The following is an 11,325-nucleotide window of genomic DNA, read 5'->3' on the forward strand; positions in this document are numbered from 1 at the left end:
CCTGGAGAAGGAAATGGCAACCCATTCCAGTACTCTTGCCTGAAAAATCCCATGGACAGAGGAGCCTGGTAGGCTACAGTCCATGGGGTCACAAAGAGTCGGACACGACTGAGTGACTTTACTTACTTACTTAATTACTTACTTACTTAAAGTGTGTTTTTATATAGTTGAAAACACATGCACTTTTTAAAATTTTGATGAAATGGAATTCAGAAATCTGACTACATTAACAAATTTTAAACTATAGGTTAAGAACATACAGGAGTTAAAACAACAGGGGAAAAAAAAACAACAGGGAAAATATTTGCCATGATTAAGGGAGTTATAAGCTTAGTTTATAAAATTAATATGAGATGGACACCTAGCTTAAAAAATGGCGCAGGACATCAACAGATTAAAGCAATGTGTATGTGTGCACTCAGTCATCTCCAATGTTTTGCAACCCCATGGACTATATAGCCCACCAGGCTCTTCTGTCCATGGAATTTTCCAGGCAAGAATATTAGAGCAGGTTGCTATTTCCTTTTCCAGGAGATCTTCCCAACCCAGAGATCAAACCCATGTCTCGTGTCTCCTGCATTGGCAGGCGGATTCTTTACCATTAGTGCCATTTGGGAAGCCCCTTAAAGCAATGAAATACCATTTTTTTAATTAACAAAAATTATAAAAGCTATTTTCAGTGAGTACAGAATGATTGATACTTATATACTGCTTATGTTGAGAGTAAATTGATAGACTTTGGAAAAGCTATTTGGTGAATCATAAGCCTTAAAATTGTTATTACTCATTTTACAGTGATTTCATATCTAGGCATATATTCTATGGAAATAGAGTTACCCATTATTAGGGAAATCCTATTCACAAAGAGCAAAGCTCTACTTATTTCATATAAAAAAGTGTTATATAACATTATGTTTCAGAATCTTACCAAAACAACAAAACCCACAGGGACAGAAGCTTAAATATGAGAACTTGCTCTAAGAAAGCCATTGACAATGAGGGTACTCTTTAAAGAACTTATTTTTTGTTTCTCTTTGGTTATCCACTCCTCTACAGTCTGACTTCTTGTTTACTCACTCTGTGCATGCTTATAATTGCACCACACCCTTGAATATATATATATTTTTTTCAATTTTATTGCCCACCACTAACTTGTAACTTCTTTCTGGGTCTCTAGATTTCTGAGTAGCAGGGAGATGATTGGCTCAACTTATAATTACTACCTCCTGACAAGTCTTTTAGTCTGGGCCAAACCATAGGCTAGTAGGTAAGTCTTTGGTTTGGCTAGCTTTGTTCAGATGTTAACTCTGGTGTTTTCAAACATACCCAGGGATGAACTGATAAGGCATATAATTGTGATTCGCACTGATGTTCAATTAGGTTTCTCCAGAAAGTGGTGGGTCTGGGCCAAGCATTCTGAACTACATTAGAACACATAAACAGATCAACGTTCAAGATACTTACAAAAATATTTTTATGCTGTCCTCCCCCCCAAAAAAGGGGAAAGGTCAAATTATGATGCATCTACATGATGTAATATTATGCAGTCATTAAAACTTATATTTTCTAAAAATGTTGTAAGGATAAGAATATACTTATGGTATTAAGAGAAAAAGTACAAGATATATATAGAACTCTATATGGGATAAGATTCTATTTATATATAAATATATATTTATATTTTCATGGAGAAGATATTGGAAATATACAAAAATACTAGTGAGTTTGATAGGCTGAATTATGGTTCTTAAAGTTCTTCATGTTTTTCTGTATCTTTTATATTTTTATTGGTGTCTTAGTTTCATATAAACTTTTACATGAAACTTAAAATGTAAATAATGGCTACATATTCCATTGTGTGACTGTATCATAATATGTAATTAGCTTTATATTATCAGAGATTTACATTTTTAATTTTTATATCATGAATTGAACTGCCATAAATGTGCTGATGTATCAAGTTTTCTATTACTCTAGGTAATTTTTATAATGATTTTCTGTATTCAGTTATTGGGTTAAAAGATAGGAAGAAGAAGTATAATTTGGTAAAGAAATGGAATAATGAATTACATGATGTATACAACCAGCTACTATCAAAGGAGGAGCAAGCATGGAGGTCATGAGGCCATACAGTAGACATGACAACAAGAAGGTGTCAATGAGTTTTGATAATAGGAAGCAGTTTCCTTTTATAAAAGTTGAATTTATTTTCCACTTCATTAGTATGTCCACCAGAGTAAAACTGGAAAACACAGTCACTAAAAAATGATTTAAAAATAGTATAAAAAGCCAGTACTGCTCAGGGCAGTAGATGTTTCTTCATGCTGAAATGCAGTTTCAGAGTCATCTCAAAGATCTTGTCCCCAAGGTGAAGGCTTAAGTTAAGATAGTTAAGTTGCTCAGTCGTGTCCGACTCTTTGCAACCCCGTGGACTGTAGCCCACCAGGCTCCTCTGTCCATGGAATTCTCCAGGCAAGAATACTGCAGTGGATAGCCATTCTCTTCTCCAGGGTATCTTTCCCACCCAGAGATTGAACCCAGGTCTCCTGCATTACAGGCAGATTCCTTATTGTCTGAGCCACCAAGGAAGCCTGTATTTCCAGTTCCTTTTATATGAAAACTGAGGCACAGGAAGAGAAACCTGACTTAAAAACTCCCCTCCTCTCTAAACTACAGCATTTTTTATATTCACAATGCAGTTGAGAAGAAATAAAACTTTAAAACAGCATCAAGCAAATTACTGTGCAGGTCGTCCTCATGTCAGCTTTGTCTCTCCACTTTTGTATTATCCACTAAATAAGTGAACATGAAGGAATTATTTTAGGATCAAAGAATCAAATAGTAGCTGATGCAGAATATTGATCTAGATTTTTTTAATTCGAAGGGATTACACATTTTCATTCAGAAATCAAAACCACTGAGATGTTACCATTTTGTATCCACGAAGGAAAATTCTGTTATTCTGGGAAGTTTAATCTAATAGCCTCTTCCTTTTCTTCCCTCAACCCTTTTATCTCTTGTCCTTTTTAGTTATGGTTTCCTCTATGAGGTACATACAGGCACACCTCCCTTAACTGTTCTTCACAGATGTTGAGGTTTGGGTTTTTTTTTAATTGTTTACAAATTGAAGGTTTGTGGTAACCCTGCATTGTCAGGTGATGGTTAGCATTTTTTAGCAATGGAGTATTTTTAAATTAAGGTTATGTGTTTTTTTTTTTTTTAGAAATAATGCTGTTGTACACTTAATAGACTATAGTACAGTATAAACATGACTTCTGTATGAACTGAGAAACCAAAAAATAAAAACTCAAATGACTTGCTTTACCACAATTTTTGCTTTATTGAGGTGGTCTGAAACTGAACCCACAGTATCTCCAAGGTATGCCTGTATTTTAGTATTAGACCAGATATCTGGTTTTATCTTCCATTGGGCAAAAGGCCCCTTTGCTTTCCTGTTGTCATCCACCTGGGCAGATCCTTATCAATACCCACTTTCCAACTTGTCAGACAACAGATGAGTATGCTCCCATATGTTAGTTTCTGCTGGTTTTTCTTGTTTTCAATATAATTTCTTTGATCTAGTCAGTATGTGCTATCCTTGGTAAGCCTGCATTCACATATGTAAACATAGACATACTTTATTGAGAGTACTGCCACAGGCACAGAATTTTTGAATGGATTTTTCCATAGTTGATATTCATCTCTGAATAGGTCTCCAAGAGTTGTTACCTTCCTTTTCTAGTTCAGTGATAGGAAAAGTAAAGGTAAGTCTCTCTCCTTCTGAAAAAAAAAAAAAAATTAAACCATTTCACAGCTGAAAATATACTAAAGTAAATTGTGAGGCCAGAGTGGGATCTATCCCTGTCAAAAGTGAATTGCTGTATCAGTGATGAATTCTAGGGCTAAAGGTTCTCCCAAAGAAAAATAAATTTCACTCTTCGAAAATCTAAATGCATAAGTTGAGGAATCCTTCATCCCTGGAGCTAGAATTTATTGTTTATTGCATTTGATATTTTAGAGGGTTGACTGTTAAACAATTTCTGAGCCAGGCTATTGCTTCTTTGGTCAATGATTAACATCTATAATGGCTGTGACTTTTTAGCATTTACAATGAGTCAAACACTGCTAAAAATCATATATCTGCATTTCATTTGCAATTCCTGTACTTACATAATATATAATTCCATTTGAGCTGTATAACAATCAATATGTGGACCCACTATCCCTTCTCAAATAAAAATTAGAATCCCAAGTTAAATAACTGTTTATGGGACAAGAAGTTCTAATACTTTGGCCACCTGATGGGAAGAGCCAACTCATTGGAAAAGACTCTGATGCTGGGAAAGACTGAAGGCAGAAGGAAAAGAAGACAATAGAGGACGAGATGGTTGGATGGCATCACCGACTCAAAGGACATGTGTTTGCACAAACTCCGGGATATGGTGAAGGACAGGGAAGGTTGGTGTGCTGCAGTCCATGGGGTCACAAAGAGTTGGACATGACTGAGCAACTGAAGTGGCTCAGTCAACAATGAAGTGGCAAATTGAGAATTAAAACCTAGAAGTTTGACTTTCCATCTCTTAAGGCTATATTAGGAGATGTAGGTGTTTTATAAAAATTTTCATTGAAAGGGGAGTATCAAAATACAAATCCTACATATTTTTTTCAGAAACTTTTTTCGTTTACTAAACTCATTGTCAGATATATTTAGTAAGTGATATCTCTCATGATTTTCTTCACTTGCTAGAATGGTAACCTAGTTATTTATGACAAACAAAAGTAGATCTTTCTTTTAAGAAATAACCTATTTCAGCCATTACAGCATCAAAATGAAGTAATAAGAGCAAGAGAAATCAACTTGGATATCAGAGAGTTCTTAAAGAAAATTGACAGAGCACAACTACTATTGGTAAATTACTAACTTTAAAGATCACATCTATGAAGATAATCGGGCTTCCCTTGTGGCTCAGCTGGTAAAGAATCTGCCTGCAATGTGGGAGACCTGGGTTTAATCCCTAGTTTGGGAAGATCCCCTGGAGAAGGGAAAAGCTACCTACTCCAGTATTCTGGCCTGGAGAATTCCATCGACTGTATAGTCCATGGGGTCGCAAAGAGTCAGACATGACTGAGCAACTATCACACCCACTTATGAAGATATCGGGACCACTGTTCATAATCCAGTCATTTATTTTTAATTTAGTGTGAACAATAGAAATACTTTTTTTTTTAATTCAAAGAAACACATAATCTTGAAAAAAGTACTAGTATATGTTAGTGGAATCATCAGTACAGAGCCAGTATGGACAACACCTTCAAGCAGTTTGGCTGGCCTGGAGATGATGTGTTAATTAACTAGATGGGAGGAATCCTTTCACAATGTATAGGTAGCAAATCACCAGGATGTATACTTTAAGCATCTCACAGTTTTATCTGACTTATTTAAAGATGATTTTTTGGATTTGACACTAGAAACAAAGGCAGTAAAAGCAGAAATGAGACTACATCAAACTAAAAAGCTTCTGCCCAGCCAAGGAAACCATCAACAAAATGAAAAGGCGACCTACCCAATGGGAGACAATAGCTGTAAAAAAAACAAGAAAGTATATCTGATAAGGGGTTAATATAAAAAATACATAAACACAACTCAGTAGCAAAAAACAGACAATCTAATGAAAAAACAGGCAGAGAATCAGAACAGATGTTTTCCAAAGATGAGAAATGGATGGCTAAAAGGTACATGAAAAGGTGTTTAACATCGCTAATCATCAAGGAGATGTGCTCAAAACCACAATGAGATACCACCTCACATCTATTAGAATGGCTATCTAAAAGACAAGAAACAACAAATATTAGCAAGGATGTGGACAAAAGGGAGCCCTTGTGCACTGCTGGTGGGAATGTAAATAGGTACAGCCATTACTGTTGGACAACAGTATGGAGGTTCCTCAAAAAATTACAAATAGAATTACTGTATGATTCAGCAATTCCACTTCTGGGTATTTAGCCAAAAAACAAAACAACACACTAAATCAGAAAGATACTTGCACTCCCATATTCACAGCAGCTTTAATGACAATACCCAAGACATGGAAGCAACCTAAGTGTCCAATGTGGTATGTATATTTAACACAACGGAATATTATTCAGCCATAAAGAAGGAAATCTTGCCATTTGCAACCACACAGATGGATCTTGATGGCATTGTGAACACTCAGTTGTGTCTGACTCTTTGCAACCCTATTGACTGTAGCCTACCAGGCTTCTCTATCCATGGAATTTTCCAGGCAAGAATATTGGAGCAGGTTGCCATTTCCTTCTCCAGGGGATCTTCCCAACCCAGAGACTGAACCCATGTCTCTTATATCAACTGTACTGGCAGAGGGGTTCTTTACCACTAGCACCACCTGGGAAGTCTTGATGGCATTATGATAAGGCAAATAGGTTAGACACAGAAAGACAAATACTGTATGATCTCACTCATATATGGAATCTTAAAAAAAAAAAAAAATTAACCACCCCTAAACAACAACAAAACTCCACAAACTCAAGATACGGAGAACAGATTGGTAGTCATCAGGAGTCACGGAGTGGGAAATGGATGAAATGAATGAATGTGGTTAAAAGGCACAAACTTCCAGTTATAATATAAATAAGTCTTGGGGATATAATGTATAGTATGGACAGACTATAGTTAACAATACTGTATTGTGTATTTCAAAGTTGCTAAGAGAGTAAATTTTAAAAATTCTCATAAGAAAAAAAATTTGTTATGTGCAGTGACAAATGTTAACTAGTCTTCTTGTGGTCATCACAATATATACAAATAATGAACCATCATGTTGTACACCTGAAGCTGTTGTATGTCAACTGTATCTCAAAAACAAACAAAAACACTTCTATTTATGCTACAGATAATCTAACTGGGTACAGAAGCCAGCCCAAGGAGATCTGGACACCCTATATATATATCACAGATATATCCAGAAAGACTGAGGTCCACTAAAAGTCTCTCATCAGATCATTTTGGATCCTGTCCATTGCCAGGATGTCTTCCGTTTGCCTTTCTAAATCCACTCTTTATCCTTCTCTAACATGAGAAGACTGACCTAAATGGACTGTATCAATAGGCTCCCCTAGCACTCCGGCTTTGACTAGGCTTGGCCAATGGGGAGCCCTGACAGACTGGAGGGCTGGTTTTGACAGGCTACTTTTCTAGATCTGAAGTCACATTTCTTACCAAAGTGCCACCTTTACATGACCTCCTTCTAGCTTCTCCTTCCTCTTGCCTCTTCAGGCAGGTCTAGTGATAAGATGTCCCCTTATTACTATCCCTGGAATACTTCCCTATTTCTTGGGGTTTCCCTAAACTCTGTCCATACCTCCTAAATAGTCCTATATTGTCAAGCTGTCATCAAATTATTATAAAATTAGAATCTGTTTCCTGCTAGGACCCGGACTGAAATATTTACTGGGACCAATGTGGACATACAAAATAGATCCTTTAAATGGGGTTCACTGGGCTGCTAGGAGCAGCACAGAGATAACCTCCTTGCTGGGGCGGGGGGGAATAATTTTAGGGCATAGAGATTTCTCCAATTATCACTAGTGGTAGAAGTGAATAAAAGTGCAGGTGAAGGCAAGATGTTGAGAGATCAAGTGGCCATGGCATTCAGTTGCTATGGTGAAAATAATGATTTTAAAGATGTGGAGCCATCTGGATTTTCTGTCACCTTAGAGAATAAACACAGAGAACAAGAGCAACCAAGAGCTGTGAGCATACAATTCAGAACCAGAAGAGGATCACCAGAAGGACCCTGGAAATTTTGAAGTAGTTCTGACTTTCAACAATTGCAAGGCAAATATGACTAAGGATTGAACCCCACTCTGATTGAAATGGTTGCAGAATTGCAGCACCAATTAAATTCAAAACTTGGTATGAGATACGGTTAAGAAAACTGGTGAAGAACAATGGACGGGCACTTGGGTAGAAACCGATGAGGCTACCACGGCCACCCCATTCCTTAGAACCTCTCTTCAATGAAACAGTATCCCTTATCTACTTATTTGAGCATGTCACACCTCCACTCCCTTCAAGCTTACCCCTGACTACACCTGGAGCATTTGCCTCACAAGCTGATATCACGCCTCTCCAGTACTCACCCCCACCACTGTCACTGGCTCCAGGCCCATAATGAGACTTAGATCTCAACTTAGCAGTGACAGAAAAAATGAGAGCATTCCCTGCTCCTAGAGGAAATACCTGTTAGCACTGTAAAAACTGCAAGATCTCTGTATTAGCAAGAGCCACAAAAGAAAATGTGGGAGTAGATTCTAAGATGGACCAAATGTAAATTACATTTGGGTTGAATTCACTGTCATGGGTGCAAACATCTGGGGCCTGGAGTTTAATGTGTTGCTTTAAACACAAGAAAACAACCTATTTTGTTAAACTGGATAATTAAAACCTGAAGTTAAACTAGGCCTACTTCTAATAACTTCTCAAATACCATAGGGAACAGTGTTCAGAGGTACAGGGTGATGGAATGTGGGAATGCATTATTACTCTCTTCTCCAAAGATAAGAGATGTTTTGAAAAAGGTGCAAAGACATTCTTGAAGAGTTTTGCAGTGTCTGTCTAGGCTGGAGATGATAGTGAAAACTGCTGCAATGGAAATGGGTTTCTTGATCTTAATGGTCATCATATAAAAGGATCATAATTACTGCAGTAAGTTATGGGAAGGTAGGAGTTATCAGTGTTCTGATCCAGAGGACTCTGTGCCAATGAAAACTTGATCACAGCTCCCTAAATACGAAGCAGATGGACAAATATTTAAGTGATTACTGTTATATTTAAGTAGATGTCAGAGAGCCCGAGTGATGTGCTCCCCACTAGCTCATCTCTGACCTGGTCCCTCACTGATCGTTGCTGCTGCTCCTGCTGCTGCTGCTGAGTCGGGTGGTTCTTGAATCGTACTCGTTTTTCGCTCTCTCAGGTTGAGCTCTGCAATTACTCCCTTACTTTATAGGCTGGATGCCTGGTCCTTTCTGCAACTCTTCCGTGCTTTTCTGTTGTAGATTGTGATCCTGTGCTGCCTGCCCTCTAGGGAAAGTCATGCTTTCCTGAGGTTCCTGAATCCTTAACTCCTGACCTGTTCCCTTCAATGTATTCTTTCAAAGGTTCTTCATACATGTTGTCAAATTGGCTCTCCAGAAAGGTAATAATTATTTACACTGTTGTTAGTGGTTATTAGTTGCCATTTGGCTAACCATTATGCCAATGGTTATAGTTGCCGTTTCTTGACAGTCCTGTTAAAATTAAGCTTTATTATTCCTTTCATATGTTATGAGCACCAAATGCTATGTTTTTATTATTAGTAAAAACAGTATTTCCCATGTTTATTGGTTATCCTTATTTCATGAATTGACAGTTCACTTTTTAGACCAGTTTTCATTGATATTCAACTTTTAATTTTTGCTTTTAATAAATATCAACCTACATTATAAATTCATCTAATGAATGTACCAGCATGATGTACCAGCATAAATGCAATATTAACTAGTTTTTTTCCACACCAATGTGAAGTGATAATTTATGATATACTAAATTCTTACAAACATCTAAGTCTAGTTACAGTTCTGTTCCAGAGATTTCAATTCTTAGATTAGTACCATACTATGTTACTAAGGTTCCTATTATCACCCCTCTTCAATAAAAAGGTTCATAGTTATTTTAACTTGTTACTTCTACAAAATAAACCTTACATCACTTTGTGAAAGCAATCTTCCCAATGAAATGTTTAATTAAAATTTAATAGTTTAATGTGGGGAGATTCAACATCTCTACAATAATCTTCTCATCTGGAAACATATTCCCATTTGTTCAAGGTATTTTTTTGAGGGAAGTGGGATGTATGTAGTATATCTAAATTCACTTACTAAATGTATGATTTTCTTTGGAGCTAAGTATGTTTAACTTAGTAAATAGTATACATATCTTTTATTTTTTGGAAAGCTTAGAGATCTATGAGAAAAAATAAGCATTTTACTTAGGCTCAAATAGCTCCTAAGAAAAAAAGATAAAAAATGAAAATAGTACTTTTATCTTTCAATTACCCAAAAGAAAATAGCTTATAAAAAAGGTAAACTATTAGACTCAGAATGCCTAAAATGAGAATGTCATAATCCATTATATTAAACGTGTCATTGCTTTGATGAATGACTGAACTATGTACCTCAAGAATTTCTTTTGTTTGGAGTGTTTTGCTTTTGTTCGGAAAATTCATATAAATAAAAGACAATTTGTGGAGAATCCTATCAATTACTTCTGTAGGGATTTGTCTTAATTTAACAGCTTGTGGTGTAAAGGATGAACAAATGAACACAGAATAATGTTTCACTTTATTAACTCATTGTAGGGAGGGGTTCACTCCAGAATACATTTTCTGCCTTTGGATAAGGAATGAACCGTAACAAAAGCCACCATCAACATTCATTGGGCATGTCTCCAGTGTGTTTCTTTGGGGGCAAACTAACATAAGCATCTTGGTTCAAGAATCCTCTGGGATCCTGAGGCAACTTAGAGAAGAAAGAGGCAGTTCTGGTACACAGAGTATGAGGACTCCATTGACCTTTTAATGTTTGGGATAAATGACAGCCTTAGGGTTATGGATGTCTCTCAAGCCTAGAACCCAGAGTACTTTAACAAATGCAGATATTGAGAATGCATGTAGATTAACAACATATCTACCCACTTCCAGTTCCAGTCCCCACTCAGCACCAGGACACCCAAGGACATCACCACGGGTGGAGTAACTGGTGGTCTCTGTGGTCTTTGCATTAATTCAGAGTCAGTTCTTAGAAGTGTCCTTCTATATTTTCATGAGCTCCTGGTTGTTGTGACCTTCTTATAAGGACTGAAAGTTTGAGTTTTAATAAATGTCAACTCCAAGGGTATTGCTTGGCTCCGCCCTAATATCTACTTCATCAATAGATCAGGTGAATGTAAGTATTCCATAGGTTTCATTTATGAACCAGGGAGAGATGATGGTAAATGGACGTCAGAATAATGGCAAACACTACCACGTTGCTGTGTTTAGTTCCGAACCCTTATGGCTTCATATGAAATCTGGAAAAGCTCCTTCAGATTTCCATCCAGTTTACCTCCAGTATATTAATTCAGTCATGTCAATTAAAGAATACTCTCTGACAAATATTTTCTTCCATTTACTATGTTCACCGGATTCCTTCCAGAAGAAATTCATGGACTTTGAATGAGTTTTGCACTCTGACTGAAGGAATCCCACATTGTTGCTATCACAGGACTTC

The sequence above is a fragment of the Dama dama genome, chromosome 1 (genome assembly GCF_033118175.1).
Source record: "Dama dama isolate Ldn47 chromosome 1, ASM3311817v1, whole genome shotgun sequence".
NCBI lineage: Eukaryota > Metazoa > Chordata > Mammalia > Artiodactyla > Cervidae > Dama > Dama dama.